Here is a 9,061-nt window from a genome sequence, read left to right as displayed (position 1 = left end):
TTTTATGAACTATCCTCTGAGGTCATGCTCCCTCATTTCCTCAATGTCCCCTGGGTCGTCCAGTCAGCCCTATTCTGTGTGGAAGGAACCATTGAGAATACTATTGCCGGGAAGCTGGAGTCCCTGGGGCCATCTTGGAGTGAGATACTTGCCCAGTGGAAGCCTTCTTCTAGTAAACAGTAGTCGCTAATGTTTATCTTTGTACTTGTTAGGTTATGGACACTGTTGGATGGTGCTTCTCATGTACTGGCTCATTTAATCTTCCCAACAACCCTTGAGGTAGGTACTATTATCCTCATTGTGTAGATGAGAAAACTGAGGCACTAAGAGTTCAAGAGGCTGTAAGTCACGTTCGAGATGTCAGTCACTCAGTTTGCAAAAAAGGCAGGATTGGAACCCAGGCAGTCTGGCTCCAGAAGCCACGCTCAGAAGCACTTTGCTTCTGCCCCTTGGTCATACTAAATTCTGCCACTACAGCTTGGTGTGGAAATGTTTTGTGGGAGGGAAGGAGGGAATACCAAGGATAGGAAGGAGCCAGGGAAATGAGGGTCGCATGTTTGCGGCTGTGCTAAGAAGAGCAACTCAGGAATCCGGAAGCTCTTGCTCTGCTGGAAAGATCACGGTCTGCACGGTGACCCTGTCTGCACGGGATGGCGGTGACAGCTGGCTCCTTGCCTTTCATCACTGCTCAGAAGCACCTCCGGGTGCCTTCTGATGGTGTGTGTGGACGGCAACCATGCTATTGGGGTCTTCACTCTGCCTTGGAAAAGAATAAAATGAACATTTCCCTTTAAATACACTTTCCAAGTCCATCTCTGAACAGTTACGTGCTTTCCGCTCCCGCCACCAAAACCGGGGAGCGCAGCAGGTGGGGAGCCTCTCACACACCTCTGGCGAGTGTCGGCTGTAAATGGTGAATGAAAAGTCAGCCTGCTCAGAAGGGCCCTCCTTGTACCTTTGACCCCCGGCGAATGTTAACTTAAACCACAGGAAAGCAGCTGATGTCCCAGGAACAGCCCATGGCTGCGTCCGTAGCCCCCAAAGCAGGGCTGGGCTGGGGCACACCAGTTGTTGATGAAGACACAGTTGGGGCTCTGCATGAGGTCACCTGCAAAGTCAGGGCCATCACCCACCCCTGGGGCCCCTGCCAGGTTCCGGTATCTCAAAAGATGCTGCATGGCCAGAGTCTGCAGGGACACCAACCTGGGTGGTCACAGGGAACGTCAAGCGTGACTCGGGGCAGGGAGGCGGCTAGAGAGGGAACAACCTGGAGAGGACGGTGCGCGGGTGCACTGCTAGTTTTGCTGCTCTAACTTTGTATTTCTTCTTTTCTTCTTTTCTCTGTGGTCAGGAGACGATCTCACATGTGGCTCGCAGCTGACTCCTGCAGGGGCTCAGATAAACGAGGAGAGGACAAATACCAGCTGGGCACCTTTACAGCATTCTGTGTGGGTAGGGGATGGAGCCAGATGGACTTTCCTCAGCCTCTTTATTTATGGAAGGCCTCACTCACTTTCCAACAGGAAGAGAGAGGGTGGGAGGGGGCACTGGGATGCTGTGTCCAGGGGGAGGAAACGGGATGTATGAGCGAGGGGGCTCTTGTGACCCACTGCGTGTGGCCGTGGTCACTGGCGCCCATCTCTCTCTTCCAAAAGCCCTTGGTGTGTTTGGTCCCAGCAAGTGATAATAACAGGAGACACAACATCTCCACGAGCCAAGCGCCCTTGTAAGTGCAGTAGGTAGCAATCTTTTGAGGTACGTGTGCTAGCATTCCCATTTTACAGATAAGGCAAGTGAGTCACAGAGAGATTCAGGAACATGCCCAGATTCATCCAGGTGTAAGTGGCAGAACGGGGACTGCAGACCCGGGCAGTCGGGCTCCAGAGTTTGCAGCCACCGTTTCTGCTGATTTTCAAAGCAGGGGCATCCTTGAGGCCATCTGGCTCAGGCTGTCCCTAACTCACTCACTCCTGAACCACCTTCAGGATCTTTGCAAAATCTGTATCCCACTTCTGATGTTATTGGCTTGACTTTTTTCTTCTCATAATTCACAGGTTTAGTTTAAGACATGTATCTTGAACGAAATCTTGATATACCTACGAGAGATAAAAATCGGCATCATTTGCCATAAAAAATAGAACGGAAATGTCAGAATAAATCCAGTGAAAACGGTACTAAATTTTAGCCACGTACTATTGCCCCCAGGTCCGGAGACCCCCGTGCCCAAGTTGAGGGATGAAAAGGGAAGAGGAAGGGGAGTCACTCTCATGGGACCTGCCCCAGGGGTATCCTGTGTTCCCTCTAAGCCACCTTGCTTGCCCTCTGCTCTTGGAGAAAGCGGGTTTAGGACAATGCTCCTTCTCACCCCTGAGGAGGAGATGGAGGCTCAGGGAAGGGAGCTGCTGTGTCTGAGACCAGCACTTGGGACCCCCGACTCCTGAGCGCGAGGCCCTCTACACTCATATGTAGGCACATTTTCACACATCTCCCTGCATCTCTCATGTTAATTCCCGAGTGAATTCATGTAGTTTATATGTTGACGGTGGCCCTGCCACCAACGCTTGTCCTCCCGTTCTCATGCTTCTGAAGTAATTCCAAACCTTGACAGATTTGGCTGTTCTGGAGGGAGCACCAGGTCACCTGGGAATTTGGAATGGGGACCCCTGGATCTAGGTGGTCTGCTGCTACTGCGGTTGGAGGCATTTAATCCTTCCATCTGCCAAAGCATCTGTACGTTGAGCCTAACAGCACTTTCTCCATGAAGCTCAGAGCGTTGTTGTTGGGATGCAAGTGAGGTCACAGATTGGGAAACGCTCCGGTGGAAAACACAGCCTGACTGTGCACACTAGCAGTCACCCGAGCCCTCACGCACCCAGCGTCTGCCAGCGATGAGAACCGTGCAGAAGTGGACGGGCATTCGCACGGGCAGGAGAGAGGTCAGAGTTGACTTGGGCATCTGTAGGACATCGACCGGTCCTGCTGCACCGTGTGCCAGGGGCTCACGGGGTGTGAAAGCACGGGGACGGGACACCAGGTAGCCTGGTCGCGAACAGATTCACAGTGTAAAAGCCGAGAAACACACAGTGTAGGCAAGGGTTGGGATTCCTCATGGTCCTGACCCTCAGCCTTCTTCCGACCCACGGCCAAGCAGGTTGGCTCATCTGTGTTCCCAAATGACTCAACTTCAGAGCTAACAGACGAGAAGGGAGCAAGCAGGGCTGTTTCTGGGGGGCAAAACTTCCTTGGTGAAGAGGAGGGGTTGGCTTAGAGGAAAATGGTAAGAAAATGGAGCATTTGTGCATTGAAGTCTGAGGGCGCCGAGTGGAGGGTTGCAAACCCTGCGTACGTCATAGACCCTGAGGTCTGTTGTTTCGTAAAACACAGCAACACATAACCGACCTTCATAACGGCCTCCTGAACCCTTGCTTGGGCCCTGTGCCCAGAATGCTCTTCCCCATCCCTCTGCTGGCCTGACTCCTCACCTGCTTTCGGCCTCTGCTACGATGTCCACCCCCTCAGGGAGGCCCACCCTGACCTCCCTGTTCTCAGTTAGGTTCCATCCGGGCTCTTGGAAAATGTTCTCTTTTTTCCTGTAGTACTTACCACCTTTGGACATAATATTTGTCATCCCCTGTCTGTCTATCTACCTATCTATCACCTATCTGCCATCTGTCTTTCATTTATTAGGTCTTCTGTTTGACTCCATCTCTAGAACACAAATTCCCTGGGTACTAGGGCGTTCGCTTTTCTCCCACATGGAGCTCTTTCGTGTATTTTGAAAATAGGGCCTTTGATATGTGCTTTTCACCTTCCTCTCCTGTTACCTTATAAAGGTGTCCGTGGGTGCCCTACTTCCGGTCCTGACCCACTGATCTGCACATCGCAGGGTGGGCAGGCCAGGGATGGGAAACCACAGTCCTTCTGGACAGGCTTCCTCTCGTAAACTTCCCCTGAGGACTTCCCGGCGGAAGAGCTTCTACAGACAAACAGGTTTTCTTGATTTTTGTTGTTGTTGTTGTTTGCCATGGACCCCATTTTCTTCCAAATTTCCGTATTTCTTCCTATTCTTTTAGAAGTGATTTAGAAGGTCTGTAAGCAGGATGCCCGTGGCAGGATGGGAATCAAGAGCAAAGACAATAAATACAGTAAGTATTGCAATTTACTCGTCCACACTCATCCACTTAAAAAAAAAAAAAAAAAGCTATAGCGGAAAAAGTTTCAGATTAACAACCCGAAATGCCTCGCTTAACTTAAGTACTTTTTAGGACTACCGTTGCCATAGCAACTTGAAGCCGCTCTCGGTGGTCACTGTACCCAATTCTATTGAAGCTAAAAATTACCTTAGCCTTGTGCATATGCTTGGCCAGCCCAGCAAAGACTGGGTTCCAGAAAATTAAAACTTTTTTAGCCGGTGAAATTACTTCTACTAGAGCAAAAGAAACCTCTCAAATCTAAGTGTTTTTCTTCTTTAAAAAAAAGCGGGTGGGGGGGGCATAATTTGTCGGCCATTAAAATAACAAAAGGGCTTTGAGAAAGGATTATGGGTTTCTGATGTTTCCCCGCTAGAATAGATCTACCTTATATCCGACTGATGTTGTAATCTTGCGTTCTGAGGTAATGTTTTAGCTCTCTCTCTTCCCATAAATAAAGATCTCAACGATAGCACTCCATTCCTTCTCTAGAGCATTCCTTTAGACTTTTTGCTCTCCGTCTTGTAAACATTTCACCAGGACGGCGTACAAATTGGATGCAGGACTTCTGTCGGGGGCAGGGAACTCATTACCAGAGGTTTTTATTGCTACAAGCTTCAAATGGAAAATGTTTCAAGTCTGGAGAGTTTCAGGGGAGATGCGCCACATCTGATGCTTTCCCGGGCTCCGAGGAGAAGCAGTGCCCTTCCAAGTTCTCTTTTTAACCCAAAAGGCGCCTGGCCCTGGTTGCTCGCTGAGCTCGAGGCTGCCGATGAATACCCACGGGGTGATTCTGAGTTCAGGAAGAAAGCGCCAGTTCACAGCCCTGGCCCGCCGCGAATCACGTGCGCCTCCTTTCCCCTCGCACCCCCGGCTGGCCCACTGGCCTCCAGCTCTCCAGGGCAAAATCTCTTTAAAAATTCACAGATATATCCCTCTCCATGCAAATCAACCGCAGAAACTACCCGGGCTTTGAATATCTTTTGAAACCGAAACAACTGTATGTAAATAAAGGGTTGTTATTTACCAACAAGGGGACAAAAGCCCCGGGCACCCCCTAGGCTCCAGGCCCCTGCAGGACTTCTGTACCCGGCAACTTCATACTTATTAGCGTGATTGCCAACTTCGGTGTATTATTCACAAACTCACCCTGAGCCCGGCCTTTGAATGCGAAGAAAAAAAATGGTGTTTATGTTCCAGATTTTTTGCTTTATTCTCATGACTGAAGTAAGTGATGAAGTCTTTTCTGCCTCAGCAGAGCCAGCAGGGAAGAAACCCATGTTGTAATTATCTTAAATGAGCAGGCAACGGACACTGCTTCTGGGGCTGCGTGGTAGGGGCCCCCAGAAAAAGTGGGGGACACAGGGATGTCCCGCCGTCTACACTCAGCCTTCCCTGCGTCTGCTCACAGACACGATCTATACCCAAGTTAGTGACAGAAATGTGCTCTCCAGCCACTAAAATACATACTATTAATTGGGTATTACTTGAATTTTTCTTTTGGAAAGATGGAGATGGATGAACATGTTCAAATGTTTTAAAGAAAATCATCGTATTTGAGTGACAGGAGCAAACCCAAACTTTACTCAAAAAGAAAAATTCCATTAAAAAGCCATCACTGACAATAATCTCTTTCGAATCTGTAACAAATACCTTCAAGTAAAGATTTCGATCAGGACAAACCAATCAGGCAATTATCGGAGTACAAATCGTATTCCATGTTGGGTCTCGGCAATAATGTCAAATTCCAGTGCGACTGATTTGGGATCTGGTTCCACAGACCGTCAACTTCTTCCATCACCCGCACAAAAGAACAAATCAACTATGTCTCCGTTTGACTCTCAAAAGCATTTATTACCGGGGCTTAGGCTGAAAAGAAATATTTTTATTAAACAATCTTCTCTATTGTCCTCTCGGAGGTTGGGAGGGAAGCTGGTAGAGGCAGGCCTGAGCCGCGCTCCCCACGGGCCCTGCGCGTCCTCCCCTCCCCTGTGCTCCCTCCGGAGAAGGGCAGCAGATTTATTTCTCCTCGGGTCTCCTCTACCAAGTGCGTTCCCTGTTCCTTCTACTACTAATTAATGTGAGAATAGAGAACCAAAGAGGGTATCCCTCCAAAGAGTTGTTTTTGAAGAGTGACAAATTAATCCCCTTGGATATGCCTGGAGGCAGGCAAGATATCTTCTGTTTTGTTTTGCAAAATTCTGCAATTAGATGTGCAAAAGTTCCTTTTTTAGTAAAGATTTTGTTGACGAATTTCATCCTACTTCAGAACACATACACACACACACACACACACACACGCACGCGCACACACACGCACACACACACACACACGTCCTATTTCCGGGGAACAATTTGACAGGGAATATATATTTTTCTGGACAAATGAAAAATTCCTGTGCCAAGTTCTGCTTTTTGCCAGCTCTCCCCATTCCTCCCCGCACACCCCCAGCAGCACCTGGCAGAGTGCTCTGGGCTCCGAGATGGAGGGCGGGCTCCGATCTCCTCAGGGTGGAGGAGCTTGAGGCACGAATGTGGACATTCCTTCCCTCATTCGAGTCCTAAAATCACCCTGGGACATATTACTCTTGCCCCCATTTTACAGATGAAGAAACTAAAGCTCAGAACAGGTGAATAATTCACTCAGGTCAGGACTGGCGTCTGTCAGTAAGTCGGTATTGGAGCTGAGTTTCCAACCCGGATGGTTTTACCCCCAATCCTGATCTCTTCCCTCCAGGTTCTCCTGTCTTCCCACAGTCTTCATGGAAATGAGAATGGGGTTGAACATGTGTAGAATTCCCAGCTTTATGGTAACCCCTGCGAAATGAAGTCTGTGTCTTCCTTTCAACTCAAAGATTGATCTCTGAGGTGAAAGATAATTACAGGTCGTGATTTAAAGTTTAGCATTTCATTTTTGCTTAATGCCCACAGAATTAGGACATTAGTCTCTCATAAATCAATGCCCTTCAATCAGTTACGCTCTTAGTCACAAATAAACTGGGGTGAGCTATCATCCCACGGGCTAACCACTAGCCACTGAAGTCTTTTGTTTTTTTCCCACTTAAAGCAGATGATTTACTTATGGAAATTCACTGAAACTGGAACACCTTTTCTGTTTCTTTCGACTACTTTGAGCCAATCACCCCTCCTTCTGTTCCCAGTTCGGAAACGGGTGCTCGTGGTATATGATTAGCTTTGTCTTATTTTGTTTGGGGGGATCAGTTCTTTAAATCATTTGGCCAGACTGAATAAGATAACACCAAGATCTTTTTTTCTCTTTTTGAATCCGCAAGGTGAAAGGAGAAGTGACACTTATCAAACCCCAGCTTCACACCCCACACTGGGTGCTTCACTAGGGCACCCAGTCTTCCCCGCCATGCTGGGCGGGAAGAGTCGTGATTCTCATTTTCGCGGATGCACCAACTGGGGCTCCTGGAGGTCGAGAACCTCATCAGCAAGTGGCAGAGGGCTGCAGTGCCCTTCTAGCCCTCTCTGCCCTGATGGCCAATCAAGAAGTTCACCTGTGATGCACCTGATGAGAATATCCTTCTAGAAGCTTGGCTCTACCAGTTGTGGAAGACTGGCCCTGAGGACAGTCACCAGCCCTTTCCTCAAGAACCCTCTGAAGGTGGGACGTCAAGAAGGGAAATGCTTTACCCCAGGTCTCACTACCTTTACTTAGCGCTGGGGCCTGGATTCAAATCAAGATCCTCTTCTTCTCAATCCCATGCTCTTCCCATTTAATGTCATAACCTGGCTTGAGTTGGGTAGGTCAAGAATAGTGAGCCGGTGGCTGACGAGGAGCTCCCTGTCCTCTGCCTCCAGTACCGGCCTCTGAAAGGGGGATGTTTGCAGATCTTCACCTGCTGCTGAATACTCAGTGTTCATTTTTTCTTGCTCCATGAGTCCAGTGAATGTGGCTGAGTCCACACTTGTCCCTAAGGGCTCTGGGACTGTTGGGCATTAAGGATTTCTTCAACTATGTAGGTAGGCTTCCTTCTCTAGTCTTCAGGTTTTTAGTGTTTGTGTTTGGACAGCATGTGAGAGGAAGTTGATGGGATATTTACCCAAAGACAGGACACTTTCCAAGGACTAAGATGCTGCTAGAAGCTCTGTCAAGCCTGGACCTCTGGGGTCACTGGTGACAGGACCAGAGCATTTCAGTCGTCCAACAGCCACTCTCTGCCATGTCCCTGCTCAGGGAGAGGACAGTCAAATGCGGGACTATGCAATGGGGCCTCGCAGTCCCAGGGACCATGCTTGGGGGCGTTTGGCTGGTTGTTGGTGCCAGCAGGATGGAGTTTGCAAGACTGAGATGTGACCCAAGTTTCTGTTTGAGGCCTTCTTTGTGGGCTTTCTCGGAGCACACTGGGGTCCCCATAACTGGTTGCCTGTCCATACTCCTGTTCTTTGTGGCCTGGCGCTCCTGGGCTGTGCAAATATCAAACATGATGGTTGAAAGCAAGAGCCCTGGAATATGACAAACTGAGCTTTGATTCCTAGCCACTTCGTTGCTGTGTCACCTTGGATACGTTACTTAACCTTTCTGCATCATAGCTTTCTCATCTGCGAAATGGAGCTAATATTGCTGATCTGATAAGGTTATATGAGATAAGGTTATATGAGGTTAAAGTACTCAGTGCTGGCACATAATAGATGCTCAATAAATAGCAGATTATTATTTTTATTGACTATGTACTTTGGATATATACTTTAAAGAATATTAGGCTTAATATTGTATAAAGCATAAGACACTCGCTACACAGGGATGAACCTTGAGAACATTACATTAAGTGAAAGACATCAGACATAAAAGGCCACACATTGTATGATTCTATGAATATAGACTTTCCAGAGTAGGTGAATCTATT

The 9,061-nt window shown here is 48.4% G+C and overlaps 1 long non-coding RNA gene across 1 annotated transcript; it reads left to right on the top strand.

The window, feature by feature from the left end:
• Window positions 1-242: 242 nt before the first annotated feature.
• LOC125085239 (uncharacterized) lies at window positions 243-8,850 on the top strand. The gene is made up of 3 exons (XR_007122823.1): window positions 243-279; window positions 1,352-4,145; window positions 7,484-8,850. It is a non-coding gene; the product is annotated as an uncharacterized LOC125085239 (long non-coding RNA).
• The last annotated feature ends 211 nt before the right edge of the window (window positions 8,851-9,061 follow it).

The sequence above is a fragment of the Lutra lutra genome, chromosome 14 (assembly GCF_902655055.1).
Source record: "Lutra lutra chromosome 14, mLutLut1.2, whole genome shotgun sequence".
NCBI classification, from domain to species: Eukaryota; Metazoa; Chordata; class Mammalia; order Carnivora; family Mustelidae; genus Lutra; species Lutra lutra.
Note: the sequence above shows the minus strand (reverse complement) of the source record. Positions and strands in the feature narration are given on the sequence as shown.